At 38.1% G+C, this 16,862-nt stretch overlaps 2 long non-coding RNA genes across 8 annotated transcripts in view; one reads left to right on the forward strand and one right to left on the reverse strand.

The window, feature by feature from the left end:
* The window catches only part of LOC112660308 (uncharacterized), a 69,241-nt gene that overhangs the window by 11,765 nt on the left and 40,614 nt on the right, over nt 1-16,862 (forward strand). For 4 of the 5 annotated variants that reach the window (XR_004813896.2, XR_003136837.3, XR_004813895.2 and 1 more), the window contains exons 4-6: nt 2,576-2,731; nt 10,172-10,305; nt 12,798-12,947. This is a non-coding gene — a long non-coding RNA (uncharacterized LOC112660308). Of the gene's footprint in view, nt 1-2,575; nt 2,732-10,171; nt 10,306-10,941; nt 11,192-12,797; nt 12,948-16,862 lie in introns of those variants that run through there. The other variant, XR_003136836.3, reaches the window with a different exon arrangement.
* The window catches only part of LOC112660307 (uncharacterized), a 283,140-nt gene continuing 267,874 nt past the window's right edge, over nt 1,597-16,862 (reverse strand). Inside the window, exons 3-6 of one of the 3 annotated variants that reach the window (XR_007406713.1) lie at nt 10,237-10,302; nt 8,033-8,155; nt 6,416-6,507; nt 1,597-2,142 (exon numbers count right to left, since the gene is read on the reverse strand). This is a non-coding gene — a long non-coding RNA (uncharacterized LOC112660307). The remainder of the gene's footprint in view (nt 2,143-6,415; nt 6,508-8,032; nt 8,156-10,236; nt 10,303-16,862) is intronic. The other 2 variants (XR_007406712.1, XR_003136835.3) reach the window with 2 other exon arrangements.

Below are 16,862 nucleotides of genomic sequence, written 5' to 3' on the forward strand. Positions count from 1 at the left end.
ACCCCCTCCCCAACACACTGTACCTCTAGAGATTAATTGAAATACATTTTAAGAGAAATTGTGGTCCTGCTGGTGTTTCTGATCTGTGCTATTAAGATGTGTGTAGACATGTATAGCATTTGTGCGATACATTTGCAAGCTACTTCACTTAGATTTGGCAAAAACTTTATCACAATTAGTGGGACACTGAAGACATATTTGCATGCTCAAAGCAGTTTTGTTTCGTTTTGTTTTGGATTTTTGTATAAAACTAAGTTGTAGTTTAAGAAGCATGTCCTTTGATTTGATTTTTGAAAAAAGTGGGAATGAATTTCGTTGGGTGTCGGCTTCCTCCTGGGCACGCACCTGGGCCTCTACCTACTTACTAATGGCTAGCCTCTGCAGACAGTCCACTCCTCGAGCCCGTGTCTTAGGGGAATCAGCTCTTGTGATTCTTATTTTTTTTTTTAAGAATTTATTTATTTATTTATTTATTTATTTATTTATTTATTTATTTATTTATTTATTTATGACACAGACAGAGGCAGAGACACAGGCAGAGGGAGAAGCAGGCTCCACTCAGGGAGCCCGACATGGGACTCGATCCCAAGACCCCAGGGTCACACCCTGAGCTGAAGGCAGACACTCAACTGCTGAGCCACCCAGGGATCCCTCTTGTGGTTCTTATTAGGATTGCAAGATGCGCTTCAACATGCACCCAGAAACTGTGAAAAAAAGATTTATTCTCTACAGGTACCCAAGGGCCACATGGTGTGAGGGAGAGCAGAGGGGTGCCTTCCTTTTTTAGGGTACAAGGATGGGATGCCTTTGCTGAATTTAAAACTTAGGAGTTTTAAAACTCTTTGAATTTAAAATTTAAAACTTAATCCCAATCCCAGATTGAGATGTGGGAAGGGAAAAGCAGGATGGGGTGGGGGGGCTGGTGGTCACTACTGTGGTCTGTTTGCAAGGTTACCCAAGAGCTTTCTAAGAGGGGAGCTTCATGGGTTGGGGCCGCCTGGTTTCTTATCTAATTGTTTTATTAGTAGCTGTGTCCTAATAGTTGCCAATATGTTGATTCCAGATGGACGTTTTTGGAATGGATGCCTTGATTATCAAAAGCTAAATGTTAGGTGTTCACGTTATAGGGTATTTGTTGATGAGGGATTTGTGCATGTGTCTGTTTAGTTCTGCTCTTTGTTGTCTTGCCTAAATAGATCTTGCACAATTTAGTGGTGGGCATACTGGCCTTCTAAAAAGGTGAAAAGCTGAGGTTTCTAAATAGAGTTTGGTGTGTGGTTTGATTGGATTTGTGGGTGTTTGGGGGCCTGTAGGTTGACTTTTGCTGAAATCAGTCTGTAGGTTTACAGGGATACCTCACCCAAGCCAATTTTGTGTAGCATTTTCAGAGAAAATGCATTTCTAGAGCTACTCTAGTTGAATGATAAGAAGGGTCTGGTAAATGAGTGCCTGAAATGATATTATGTGTGAAAAGAAACTTACCAAATTTACACAAAACTAAGATTTTTTGTTTGTTTTGTTGTAAATATAAAAATGCACGTATAGAATATTAAAATTACTTTTATGGATTCGTGTCTGGTCTGGAGGGTCCGTGTCACAGGAAATAAAGGTGGGGTGTAATGGGGAGAACGTGTGCTCTGAAAACTTCTTTACCTAAAACGGAAGCTCCAACTGATATCTGGGCCAGCTGCTGTTCAGTTTTGCTTGATCAAACCCGGCAATTATGTGGAAATGGGGTAATGAGGCTACTACCAGCCAACTGGGGGACATTTATTACATCTGGTTTTTAAAGAAAGCAAAAGAATTCTACCAAAGCAGATTAGAGCTTACAGTATGGTTCCATTTTTTGCTACTTTAATAAATATTTTCGGTCCCTTCGTCTCCTCTGATCTTTCCGCTGAGCGCCTGCCTGCTTCATAAGCATTCACCAGCAGTGGAACCTGTACCATCCAGGGGGATAGGATGTTTTTAACTTGGAAACCTTTGTAGAAACAGACAGGACCCCCAAGAAATGATTTTCAGCTGGCTCACACTGTCAACGGCAGGTGGGAAATAGTCCTCTTCAACTCTTCACAATTGCCTCATCAGCAGGTGTCCCGTGTTTGTTTTCTTGCCAAGTCAGAGGCCTGAAAAACACGTTTCCTTAAAAAAAAATAAAGAAATAAAAATTAAGAAAATAAAAATTAAAAAAAAATTAGCCCTGGTGTTTAGTATCATCATCACTGTAACATTTGGTTTCTCTTTGTCACTTGAAGAAGGTAATTGTCTGGTATTCACAGCCCAGCATCTTGCTGAAATGTTAGCGCGGCTGCCCTGTGTCCATGAAGCACAGGCCTAGAGAGTTCAGGTGGAAGGTCTTTCTTGTTGGATTCCATTGGATGAATGCTTGAGGCTATGGGTTTTGAGGTGATTACCACAAAACCCATCTTCTAAACGACCTCATGTTCTGTTCAAATGTGCTTTAGATGTTCCATTGTGTGGAAGCCTAGGATCTCTGGAGGGGAGGGCCCAATCAAAGCAGTCTGATCCTATAGCATTTGATCAAGGGATTCATTACTTGTATTTAAAATTCCAGATAATTGAATGGAAAGGAAAACCTTGAACCATCTAGAAGTCAGCTGGCAGATGGGAGATTTGCACAGTGTCAAGAGGTTTCATGAGGAGAAACAGCTGTGATGCCTTTTTCACAGCAGAGCTAATACCAGAAAAGTCCTACTCTATACAACGGGAGGTATTATTTCTAACATTCTGAAATATATTCCTTGGTTGGAATACCTGTGAGAGCCCCTTGTCGTACATTAAATGAATAGGGCGTTAGACATAATAACACTAATTAGAATAGTAATTCCTAATGCTTCTAAATTACTCCTAATATATCACACTGTTGTAAGCATTATATATATATTTAGCTTATTTAACTTGTACAACACAAAGTAGTTGCTAAGGTTACCTCATTTTTTTTAATTGAAGTATAATGATGGGCACCTGGGTGGCTCAGTGGTTGAGCATCAGGTCGTGATCTGGGGTCCCAGAATCGAGTCCTACATTGGGCTCCCTGCAGGGAGCCTGCTTCTCCCTCTGCCTATGTCTCTGTCTCTCTCTGTGTGTCTCTTGTGAATAAATCAATAAAAAAAATTTTTTAAAGAAATTGAAATATAATGTACATATAGAAAAATGAGTTTGGATAAATGCATATAAGATACAGAACTGTCCTTACTCTCACGACATTTCCTCATGCCCTTTGTAGCAAAGCTCCCTTTCCTGAACCACGGCCAGAGACCACCACTCTCCTGATTTCTATCACCACCCTATAGTTTACCCTGTTCTAGAACTACATATAAGTGAAATCCCAAAGTGTGTGTTCTTTTGTGCCTGGCTTCTTTGACTCAGATTCATGCATTTTTGTAACATAAATGTCACATAACATAATAATATAAACATAACATAACAAGCCATTGTGTGTGTACTCCACCATCCATTTAACTCTTTTTTCTATTGATGGACATTTGTATTCTTTTCAGTTTCGAGCTATTCTGGATTAGAAGTATTAGGCCATAGGTAGGGTGCTTGTTTCATTTTATAGGAGACAACCAGGCTTCTTCCCAAAGTGCTTGTATCATTTAATATTCCCACCAACAATGTATGGGAATTCCAATCATTCCCCATTCTCGCCAACATTTGGTGTCCTCACCCTTTTTAAATATGTCCATGCTTATGGGTATATAGTGATATCTTGTTTTGCTTTGAATTTGAATGTCCCTGATGAATAGTGATGTTGACCATATTTTTGTTCACTTACTGACCGTTTGTCTTCTACTGCAAATCATCTGTTCTTAAAGTCCTTTGCCTATTTGCAACTGAAACTGTTTGTATTCTTATTATTGACTAGTAAGGGCTCTTTGTATATTGTGGTTACAAATCCATTGTCAGAAATAGGTATATATACACACACACACACACACACAGGATATATATATTTTTTTCCTGCTTGTGGCTTTGCTTTTCATTATTTTATTTTTATTTATATATTTATTTATTTTATTTTTTGCTTTTCATTATTTAACAGAGTATCTTACTGAGCAGAAGCTTTAAATTTTGATGAGGTCCAAATTGTCATTTTTTTTTTCTTTCAGCTTGAATGTTTTCAGTGTGCTAGATAAGACAATTTTTTTCTACACCATGATAATGAAGAAAGTCTCCTATGTTTTCTTTTAGAAACCTTATAGATGTGACTTTTATATTTTGGCTTATGAGCCATCTTAACTTTTCCTTTTCTCAATATAGTATCAAGTGGGTGTTAAAGTTTTGTTTTTGTTTTTTTTCCCCACATAGAGATTCAGCTCTAGCACCATTTAATTTAGGGGGATAAAAAGCACGACTTTACCTTCCCCTATTGGAATTAATTGCCATAATGCCTTTGTCAAAAGTTAACTGACATTGTAACAATGGCATGGGTCTCCTTGTAGATTTTCTCTTCGCTTTCACTGAGCTCCATCTTTCTTTATTCTACACTGGCCCTTTTCTTTCATAACTTGAACACTGTAGTTCCACTGTCTTCTGGCTTACATTATTTCTGATGAGAGAGTTCATTCTTAGTGTTCTTCTCTTATATGAAATGTGTCTTTTTCTCTAGCTTCTGAAAATGTCCCCTTTATCTTTGATTTTTAGCAGTTTGACTGCTATGTACCTGGGTGTGGTTTTCATGATGTGTAATCTACTTGGGACTTGTCAAACGTCTGGGATCTTTGGGTTCATGATTCTCAACAAATTCAGAGAACTATGATCATTATTTTTCAAATATTTGTCTTCCCTTTGGTCCCTGTCTCCTCCCTTTATGGGACTCAAAATTCATATATGTAAGGCCACCTGATAATGTCCCACAGGTCTCTGAGTCTCCTTTTTATTGTATTGTATTGTATTGTATTGTATTGTATTGTATTTTGTGTTGTGTGTTGTGTTATGTTATTTTTTGTCCATGCTTCAGGTTGAATGCTTTCTATTAACCTGTTGGCAAGTTTCCTGATCCTTGATCCTCTGGTATCTCATGTACCAATGAAAGTATATTCAGGAAAATTTTCGAGTAATGTATTTTTTTCTTTGGATAACATCATTTGCTTTATAGTATTGATTTCTCTGAGATTCTCTATTATACCCACATTTTTAAACATTCTTAGATATTGTAGTAGCAGTTTTAAAGTCCTTGTGTACTAATTTCAACATCTGTGACATCTCTGTGTCTATGTCTATTGATTGTTTATTCTCATTATAGATGACATTCTTGTTAATTTGTGCCAAACATTTTCAATGATACAGTTTTGAAAGCGAATTTATCTTACTTAAGAGAGTACTGAGACTTATTGTGTCATATAGTTAATATATGGATGGATCCATTTTATCCGTATGGAAACTTGGTTTTTAGCTTGTTAGAGCATCTAAAGTATCCCTGACTCTAAGACTAGATGAACCCTAGTCAAATGGTAGGCTTTTCTGGGATAGCAGTGAAATGTCCAGGGTTTTCAGTGAAGTCTGCACTAATTCCAATCTCAATGTTTCCCAGAACAATATCTAGAACCTATATTCACCTCACAGTCCCCTATTAGCTGCTTTTTTCCAGATCTCATGGGATCTTGTTCTGACCTGACATAGTTGAGTATTCAGCCAAATATTCTAGGGGATCCCTCAGTGAGTTTATGTACCCAGCTCCATCTACTTTGAACTTGTGTCCTACAAATCTCACTCACCTTAGCATTCCCAAAACCCATCTCTTTATTTTGCACAATGAGACTATTGATGTCTGTTTGTTTTCCACTTAAAAATACTAGTTGGGAAAGTGTCTTCAAGCAGAGAGCTGGGATGAAATATTTCATGTGTCTTTCCATTACCCATAGACCACAGCATTCTGCTGTTGGTTGTCCAATGCCCCAAACAGATGTTATATACATTTTTCCATTATTATGGGATTGTTTGAGAGGATCTGATTATATTTAGAATCAGAAGTCATTTTATTTTGATTTCAAAGCTGAGTAAACTGAGACAAAGAGAGGTTTAAAAATTTGACAAACATCCTATAGCTTGACAGAGCCAGGATCTAAGTTCAGTCTGTCTGGCTCCAGAGTTGTGTCCTAATGAAAAGCCTGACAATAGTGTTTTGAGATTTATTTTTTCAGGGCTTCAATTTCCTGAAATGAAATTCATAAGAATAATGTTCTGTGCTAGGTCATGGGCAGGTATACCAAAAGCCTAGTGACAAAGAAATAGAACATGGTGTTATATTACCATGATGTCAGCAAGCAATAGCTTACTTTAGTCTCTTCTCCAGCAGAAAGTACAAAAGACAACAATACATAGTTTGGGTGTTTTGTTTTGTCTTGTTTTTTTCCTGACTTTGTGGCTTATTCAGTCCATGCAGACTTACCGTAAGTACGTAAGATCTGAGGCCCCTCCATGAAAAACAGGAGACACTGAGGAGCAGCAGCTCAGTCATTTGTATCCTTGATGTCCCTTACCCTGTTTATTGGATCAGAAAAAATAGAAACCATTAGTGAAGGTAACTTCAGGAACGTTGATGACCTTTCTGTTAGTCTTTTATCCTAGTCCTTTATTGTCCTGGCTAATAGGTCCAGTCTCAAAATTTTACCAGAAAATACTTTCATGGGGCACCTGGGTGACTCAGTCGGTTTGGCATCCTACTCTGATTTTGGCTCAGGTCATGATCTTGGAGTCCTGCGATCAAACCCTACATCTGTGCTTAGTTCAGGGAGAAGTCAGCTTGAGATTCTTTGCCTCTGCCCCTCCCCCTCACTTGCACTCTTGCTCACTCTCACTTGCTCTGTCTCTCAAATAAAGAAATAAATCTATAAAAAAGAAAAAATCCTTTTGTAATCAGTTTCTCCATAAACTTCAAATTAATTGGAGTTCTAGAATTTAAGCAGCCTTAGAGATATTTCTCACAAGATTACCAGGCTCATAAAAATTTCTAGTAGCATTGCTCATAATAACATTTTTGTTTCTTGTAATGAAGCACCATAGATAAAACAGGACAGAGTTTCTCCTATAAGGAGAAATTTAGATTTTGGCTTTGGCTTTGTTTTTAGACTCTGTGAGCTCAGGTTTTTATTACTAACTTGAATTTTACTTGATTTTGATTTAATAGTTATAAATCAATATATATTTGATACTAGATGTCCCAGAAGCTTCCCTCAGAAAGCAGAAAAATACTTCCATATGGTCTTTACAACCATCCAAGGTGATATGCATTATATCAGTTCTTTCTTAAGGGAAAAAACAGCAACCTTGGTATAATCCCAACTCTGAACACATATTATTCATATTTTTAACAGAAATGACTGTAGAATGATTAGAATTATAAACTAAGAAAGGACAAAAATTATTACTTGCAACAATATTTATGACATGTATGTTGGTGATGAGATCTTTTGCTAGCTTAATTCATTAGTTCCTTATGAAAGAAGGCAATATATAATGCTTTGAAGTTAGCTTTATGCCCTTGACTAAGGTTTTTTACTAATAGGAAATTGACTCCTTCTTCAAGTGCAAAAAACTAAACCTTTAAGTGAGATTAAATATAAAGAAGGTGTCTGCCTCCCCATACACTCTTCACTGGGAGCTTGGAGGACCCCACTTAGAAGCTGGAGACCACTACAGCCAAATATGGACTGTGTGACCTCAACACGACAGTTCCTTGAACTAGGAGTAACCATCCGACTTACAGTATCTAATTCTCTAACCAGCTAGCAATCAATCACATTCTCTACACTTAAACTAAAAAGTGCTATCAGGGAAGAAATAATATGTACAATTGATTTCAGTGGCACAGAAATTGGCCTGAGACAGTGACTTTAGTTATGTGTATGCCTGCCTCTCAGTAGAAAAAAGAGTTCTGCATATAGGTGGAGAAAGCACTTAGAGACAAGCAGAAGGTAAAGACCAAAAGCTCCGTAAAAGGTGGATAAAATTTTCTCATTTCTCAAGTCCTGGTTTTATAAATATAATTGTATTTCAGTCTTTATACCTTTGAAGTTGCCTGTGGGATCCCTGAAGTTATCTCCCTTCACTGAAACTAGCTTGGATAGCTAGATTTCTTGTAACAAATACTCCCTGGCTTAAGATGCTTAACTGCCAAGGTCCAATTTTCCTTAAAAAAAAAAAAAAATTAGAATGAACTGGCCTAAATTTTAAAAGTCTCTTTGGAAATGATTATCTCCCAAAGCAAAGGGTGGCCCATCCACTTACCTATTTAAGATCTGTGGCGCCTTTGAAAATTAATGAGCCAAGCTAATGAACCATGTTCAAGAAATAAGCAGCTATTTTGTATTACTGGGGTGATTAAGAAATCAGGACCAAGAGACTGATAATACTAAGTAGCTGTTGGTGCTTGAGAATCAGCATAATCAAATCAAACTCAATACACTAAAATGGAAATGGAATCTGCCCTTTGGTTTCTGGTAGCACTTGTTAATTACCTGTCCACACAAGTTATATTAAAATAGCAATAATTCTGTCTCTTATTCTTACTGTGACATGTATATAATCTTCACTAACAGGGCTTTTTATGTGTATCCTCATGACTCTATTAAGTTTAGATTTTGCTAAACATTAATGTACCAAAACAGAATTGGAAATTATTTATTTCCTTTACCTTACTAAACTTTCAAGCATTAGAAATAATCAGTGTAATTGGCTATTTGTATCAAAAGTACCTCCCCTGAGATTACCACATCAACTAGTTCTAAATCGAATATTATCTCTTGTTTATACAGCATTTTAAAGTGTTTCGGGTGCTGTCCCCTGCATCTCATTTCGTCCTCAGTAGTAGACTGTTTTGCAGATGAAGAGCTAAAGACCAGAGAAGTCTAGTTACCTGTGGGCAGCAGCCCCAAATTACCACAATAAAATGGTCTAAATAACACAAATGTATAACTTTACCATTTGTGTAGCTGGTTAATCTAACACAGTCTTACTGGGCTAAAATGAAAATGTTGCCAGGGCTGCATTCCTTTCTGGAGCGTCAAAGACCATTATCTTTTTTTTTTCTGTAGGTTTTTGGCAGAATTCAGTTCCTTTTAATACTGAGCTGCTCTGACTCCCGCTGGCTGCCAGCTGAGGGCCTTTCCTGGTTTGTAGAGGCCAAGCACATACCTTGGCTCGTGGTTTTCCTTAGACCTCATCAATGCCAGTCACTATGCTTTCACACTGGTGCTCCCTCCCCCTTTGTCTATTGTCTCTGTAACCACAGTGTGGATGTATTTCTGATTTTAAGTGCCATTTTAGGTTATCCAGTTAATCCAGTTACCTGGATAATCCAGGCAACTCTTCCCATCCCAAGATCTTTAAGCTTAGTCACATCTTCAAAGTCCCCTGTGAGATGTAAGATAGAGCTTTCAGGATTAAAGCATGGATGTTCACATGGGCTCTGGGATTAGGACATGGAAATTTTTGGAGGGGCCATTATTCTGTCTACTATGTTCAGGGAAGGCTAATGCACGTCCCTGGGGTTTCCTCTCGAGCTCAAAAATTACAGTAGTTGGGGGATCCTTGGGTGGCTCAGCAGTTTAGTGCCTGCTTTTGTCCCAGGACGTGATCCTGGAGTCCCAGGATCGAGTCCTGTATCAGGTTCCCTGCATGGAGCCTGCTTCTCCCTCTGCCTGTGTCTCTGCCTCTCTCTCTCTATCTCTGTCTCTCTCATGAATAAATAAATGAAATCTTTTGGGAGTCCCTAAGTGGCTCAGTGGTTTAGTGCCTGCCACAGATATCTCTAATAACATAGGACTCGAGTAGCAGAGCTGCTTGTACTTCAGCCTCAGCCTACTAGAGCCTTTGCTTGTTCTGGACCTCACTGAAAACTAGCAGAGGTTGACTTTACCTAATAAATGGTCCTAACAGGACTCGAAAGTGCAACATCAAAAAGCCCTAGATGATTACCAGGCATTTTGTTGATCTCTTAATAGTAGGAGATCAGGTTGTAGCTAGCATCTTGTCCTTCACATTGCAGAGGATGTCTCGGCATACATTAGCTCACTGGGCATCTAACATCTTTACCAGTGTAGCAGCCTTCTGAGTTACTGTGAGATTTTATATGTGTGCTTTACCAGGGCATTCTGAAGAGTTACAGTAGGCCATAAAAACTCTGAATGAAAGTAATGTCTTACAGAATGTCCGACCTGCCCAGTTCGCATTCAATTGCATTCTACAGCGCATGGAAGAGTTAACACTGACCTGGAGATAGACCGTGAAGTATGCTGTTGGCTGTTAAGTAGAAAGACAACTTCCTTCTTATTCTTCCTGGTGAGTATGGGAAAAAATACATTTACAAATGAGTAGATCCAAACTATGTACTAGGGACTTCAATTGGCGCTGCTACTTGGTTAAGCGTGTGATAATACACTGACACAGGTCATGATCCATCCAGGTTTTGCAAGTGATGGACCAGTAAACTGAATGGAGGTCTGATTGAGAAAGCTCTCCTTGCATTCTTTAAGCCTTTTAGTGTGGTGGTAATGTCTGTAATTTTCCCTGAGATAAGTTATTACTTACTGGATTGGCAGGAGGAGGAAGGGCATATCTTCAGGGGATCTAGTTGGGCTCTCGAGCTTGGGTTTAAGGAGTCAAAGAACAAATATGTGAGTTCCGTTTTGAATATATACTTAGGAACTGGGGACATGGACCTAAAGAACCCACTGTGAGATGAATGTGATGACAGCTCCATTTATTACTGGACCTTGGTATGCCCCTATTCTAACGGGGTCAATGACGGTTCCCTGGTGTGGTTGATAGTATGGATCGTGTACCCAACAGCCTTCAAACGGTATAGGTGTTCCCTTTTCCCTGGTTTATTTTTACCTTTAATAAATGGCTGCAAGTGTCTTTTGGGGGAGTGCTGGAAGAATCAAGTATATACAGTACTATATATTTTTTTCATAGCATTGTAGGATCTTTCCTCATGAAGACCCAGTCTCTCCTTTAGTTGGTGGATTCTGGATTCAAGAAATGGTTCAGAGAGGAAACTGTTTAAGAGATCATGACTTGCCACTGGCTAGCTGACCTCAGTCTTCTACTCATGTGATCTTCCAGAGATGAGTATATGTGGTGTCAAGTCTAGCCTTGGTCTGACCCATACAACGGCGCAGGCTCTGGACCAGTATAATCCAATAAAAACATAATGTGTAAAAAGAAACAGGTGAAATTCATTTTTAGCATATTTTATTTTATTTTATTTTATTTTATTTTATTTTTATTTAATCTCAAATATACACAGTATTGTCATTTCAATGTGTAATCAGTACTTTAAAAATAATGCATGTCACATTTTACATTCCTTCTTTCTTAGTAATTTTTTGAAATCTCTGTATCTTTTACTTCCAACACATCTCAGTTCCAGCTGGCCATGTTCAAGGGCTCAATAGCCCACATGTGACTGGAATACATGGGACAGAACAACTTTCGAGCAAAATTGTACCACAGAGTTGCCCTACCTTGAGTCAAGGGCACTTGGGTACCTCTACATTTGTCAGTTGGGAGGAAGTAAGGGGAAGTAGGTGTGAGACATCCAACATCCTTACATGTTGCTTGCAGAAGTGGCTCTCAGGAGTCAAAGGCAATTCGCTGAAAAGAAATAGAAGCCAATACCACAGGACTTGGAGCTGTTAGGGAATAGGTGTGTTGGCTGAAAAAGGAGGTCTGCTTGGGAGCCACATGGTGTCTACTACCCTAAGTTAATTAAAATCATTTCTGTTCCTTGAATCCAAAAATCCTAAGATGTAACAGAATATCTGAAATGTGGCTTTTTATCTCCTGCCCTTATTTTTTTTAATATTTTATTTATTTATGAGAGACACAGAGAGAGAGGCAGAGACACAGGCAGAGGGAGAAGCAGGCTCCCTGCAGGGGAGGGGTGGGCGCTGATGTGGGACTCGATCCCAGGACCCTGGGATCAAGCCCTGAGCCAAAGGCAAACTCTCAACTGCTGAGCCACCCAGGCAACCCATGCCTTTATTTTTAAGAAGCCTTCCCAATGTGAGCTCCCAGAATCACCTGGAAACTTGTCAGAATGAAACGAACGGGGGCCAGTAATCTCTGGTATAGCCAAACCTCCCTAGTGAATCCGATGTATGTTCAAAATAGAACCACTGAGTTAAATGCATGCTCCCTTGGGGAAGGCAGCCTCAGCCCTAGCACAGCAAAGGGAGCCTCAGGAAATACTGAGGTTTCTTGACCCCCTTATGAAAGGCTGGCAAGTGGCCTTTATGTACTTTACATGAGAGATCCAGAAGGATGGGATGGCCTTCATACCTGATGCATTCATAATTAAGGTAGCATAACTTGCTGCTTCTGTGTTGTAGAATGCTTGAGGCTAGTGTCCTATTTTCAGGGCTTAAAAAATGATTTTTGAGTTTTTACCTGATGTATTTCTGTGGGAAAGAGGAGCCCATTAGAACACCTGTTGGTGCAGTAGACCTAACACATAGTGTCAGAGAAACAAATGACAGCCAAAGACCCATGCCTAACTCCTCTGCCAAGCTGCCCTAGGCTGGCTAAGATTCATGGCCAGGTAGATCTGGAGCATTCGTGAAGTACTGATGAATTTGCTCTTGCGATGCAAGGCTCCTGGCTAAGTTGCAAAGAACAAACAAGTGAGCAGGAGATAAAATAAGTTCAGTGAGAGGCCAGACCCTGAAAAGTCCTCAAAACCAGAGGCAAGGGACCCAAGATACTTTGAAGACAGTCCTTAACTTCAAGCAAAGAGGATTTTATTTACTCGGTATGTTTTGGTCACATAGACATTAGTCACCAGGGGGTCTTGAGGATGGAGTCTGAGAAGCACCCCAGGAGAAGTCTAGCATGGTTGGCCTTCGCTTGACAGAGATCAGATGTAGAAGAGCAGATGCTGTGATCAGCGGGCAACTCTGTTGGGTAGCGTGGTCTTCCAGGTAATCTTGAACAAGTGTGTATTAATTTGTTTAGATTATAAACAAAAGTAAAATCATTTAAAGCATTATTACAGAAAATTTGGAAGCCTCTCCCACAGGAATGTCTGTGAAAGTAGCTAAATTCGAAAAACACCACTCTGAATGATTTTCTTTGCTTCCCCCCACACACATGCACTCTCTGAAAATTTAAGCATCCTTTATTGTGAAATTTGTCCTAGAATTACAAGATTAAGTTAATTTCCTTCTGCAGTCTCTAGTGTGAATGGTAAATTTCTTTTCTAATAAAGAAATACCCATAGATGAAAATGTGGCAACTTGATTATAACAACTAGGACAGAATAATGACAGAGTGCTTAGATACTGAATTTAATTAGTATAATGCCAATTCCTGTTCTCCCAGTTGTCATCCCTCACTGTCTCACTCCAGTTCCAATCCGTTGTGTAATTACAAAAGTCATTGCAAACATTTGCAATTGTTTCTACATGAAATGGTTACTAAAATATTAAAGAGGCAATACAGTATTAAAATGAGCTTTTTCTACATAAAACGCTTCTGGTGGCCTTCATGACGGCCCTCTTCCGTACGTTGGTTCACTAGACACTGATAGACCTTGTTCTATGCACCTTGGCTTGTTTAACCATTTTCAAAGAACTAGAACTTCCTGCAATGTGTAACATTTAAAGGCTGTAATGAATGTATGTGTATGTGTGTGAGAGAGAGAGAGAGCATTTCAGGTACCAGCGTGATTACTGGTATCCCAGTAGAGTACTGGTATTAGAATCATGGCCATTTTCTGTGATTGTGCTGTTTATATGGTGGTGCCCATTAGTAGAGATTCCATTTATTTTAGAATCTGCCTTACCTCCATTTACCAGTTGCATGGCCCTGAGCAAGCCTTTTGAGTTCTTTGCACTTAGTGACCCTCTCTGTAAAACAGCAATAATGGTAGTAGCACCTGTTCAGGTGAAATAGTTTGAACAGTATGTGACACAAGGTAGGCACTCCATTAGAATGTTGGGTATTGTCAATAAAATACCAGGACATATAATTTCCTCTATATTTTTTTTTTCTAGAGAGGTGTATATAAGCCACTTTGAAGCCAATTTTTTTATAGTCTCTTAAGACATGCTTTTGGATAAGATGGAAAAATAAGGCTAAATGACATTTTAATGAAATGAAGTCACTAAAAAACCAAATCGTAAGCAATTTGATGAGTGGCTCGATGTCACCGATCAGAGAAATCTCTATGCTACTTCTCAGTATTCGCTGTCTGCTCCTGGCCTGTTTAATATGCTTTCTCACCAATGGCATACAAAGACTCCTTTTTCTCCACATCTTCCCCAACACCTGGAATTTCTTGGCCCGTTGATATTAGTCATTGCCTCTGGTTTAAGTTGGTATCTTGTTGTTTTGATTTGTATTTTCCTGGTGATTAGTGATGTTGAGCATCATTCCTTGTGTCTGCTGGCCCTATATGTGTCATCTTTGGAAAAATGGCTATTCGGGTCTGCTGTCCGTTTTTTATTCTGAGTACTTTTTATTTTTGGTGTTGAGTTGTGCAAGTTTTTTTTATGTATTTTAGCTCTTGACCCCTTGCAAAATATACCATTTGAAAATATCTTCTCCTACTTAGGGTGCCTTTTTGTTTTGTGAATGGTTCCTTTGCTGTGCAAAACCATTTGTTTTGGTGTAATTCCACTGGTTTATTTTTGCTTTTGTTTCTCTTGCCTGAGGAAACGTATTTAGAAAAAAAAATATTGCTAACAATGCTGTTCAAGAGATTACTGTCTACATTACTGTTTATATTTTCTTCTATGATGTTCATGGTTTTTTGGTCTTACATTTAGTCCTTTAATCCATTTTGAATTTATTTTTGTGTGTGGTGTAAGAAAATGGTCCAGTTTTATCCTTTTGTATGTAGCTGTCCGGTTTCCCCAACGCCATGTGTGGAAGAGACTATCTTTTCACAATTGTAATACTATCGCTTCCTTAGTCATAGATTAATTGACCATATAGACACGAGTCTATATATGGGTTCTCTGTCCTGTCCTATTGATATGTGTCTGTTTTTGTGCCAGTATCATACTGTTTTGATTACTTTAGCTTTGTGGTATAGTTTAAAATCTGGGATTGTTATACTTCCAGGTTTGTTCTTTTTCAGATTGCTTTGACGATCCAGGTTTTTTTCTGGTTCCATATAAATTTTAGGATTTTCTAGTTCTGTGAAAAATGCTATTTGTTTTTTGATAGGACAAATTTGACATTAAATCTTTAGAGTGTTTTGGGTAGTATGGGCATTTTAACAATACTGGTTGTCCAAATCTATGAGCATGGCATATCTTTCCATTGTGTGTGCTACAATTTCTATAATATATATTTTATAGTTTTCAGAGTATAAGTCTTTAACCTCTTTAGTTACATGTATTTGTAGGTATTTTATTATTTTTGGTGTAATTATAAACAAGATTGTTTTCCTAATCTCTTATTCTGCTAGTTCATTATTAGTGCATGGAAAGGCAACAGATATCTGTATGTTAATTTTGTATCCTGAAACTTTACTGAATTTATTGATTGATAGTTTTTTGGTAGACTCTTCAGGGTTTTCTACATACAGAAGCATGTTGTGTGCAAAGAGTCACAGTTTTGCTTGTGATTTATCAAGTTGGAGGCCTTTTATTTCTTTTTTGTATGTGATTACTACCTCTAGGACTCCCAGTACTATGTTGAATAAAAGTGGCAAGAGTGGACATCCTTGTCTTGTTCCTGATTGTGGAGGAAAAGCTGTCGGTTTTCAACCATTGACTATGATAATAGTTGTGGGTTTTTCATATATTGTCTTTAAGTACATATGCCTACATAGAGGGCATATGCTGAGTGTTTTTGTCATGAACAGCTGTTGGATTTTTGTCAAATGATTTTTTTGCATCTATTGAGATACTAGTTTTTATCTTTCCTCTTATTGATGAAATGTATCACATAGATTGATTCCTAACTATTGAACCAAACTTATATCCCGGGAATAAATATCACTTGATTATGGTGAATGATCCTTTTAATGTATTGTTGAAATCAGTTTGCTAATATTTTGTTGAGGATTTTGTATCTGTATTCATCAGATATATTGACATGTACCTTTTTTGTTATTGTCTTTATCTGGTTTTGGTGTCCACAATACTGATGTTGTAGGAGCACCTGGGTGGCTCAGTGGTTGAGCATCTGCTTTTGGCTCAGGTCATGATCCCAAGGGTCCTGGGATCCAGTCCCACATCAGGCTCCCCTACCATGAGCCTGCTTCTCCCTCTGCCTATGTCTCTGCCTCTCTCTGTGTCTCTCATGAATAAATAAATAAAATCTTATTTAAAAATAGTGACCTTGTAGAATGATTTTGGAAGTTTTCCTTCCTCTTCTATTTTGTAATAGTTTGAGAAGAATATGTATTAACTCTTTGTTAGGTACATAGTAGAATTTATCTGTGAACCCATATAGTCCTGGACATTTGTTGGGAGTATTGTGATTACTAGTTCAATTTCATTACCAGTAATTGGTCTGTTCAGTTTCAAAAATTGCATGTTTCTAGAAATATACCCATTTCTTCAAGGTTATCTAATTTATTGACATATGATTTATCATAATATTAGAATTCTTTGTGTTTCTGTGGTGTCCATTATTTCTCCTCATTCATTTTTGATTTTACTTTATTTTTTATAAGTTTGGTTGAACGTTCATCAATTTTGTTTATCTTTTCAAAGAACTAGTTCTTGGTTTCCTTGAGGTTTTCTATATTTCTTAGTTCCTATTGCATTTATTTCTGCTCTAATCTTTATTATTTCCTTCTTTCCACTAGCTTTGGGCCTTGTTTGTTCTTTTTCTAGCTTTTTTGGTTGTAAACTTAAGTTATTGGAGATTTTTCTCCT

The sequence above is a fragment of the Canis lupus genome, chromosome 2 (assembly GCF_003254725.2).
Source record: "Canis lupus dingo isolate Sandy chromosome 2, ASM325472v2, whole genome shotgun sequence".
Classification (NCBI taxonomy): domain Eukaryota; kingdom Metazoa; phylum Chordata; class Mammalia; order Carnivora; family Canidae; genus Canis; species Canis lupus.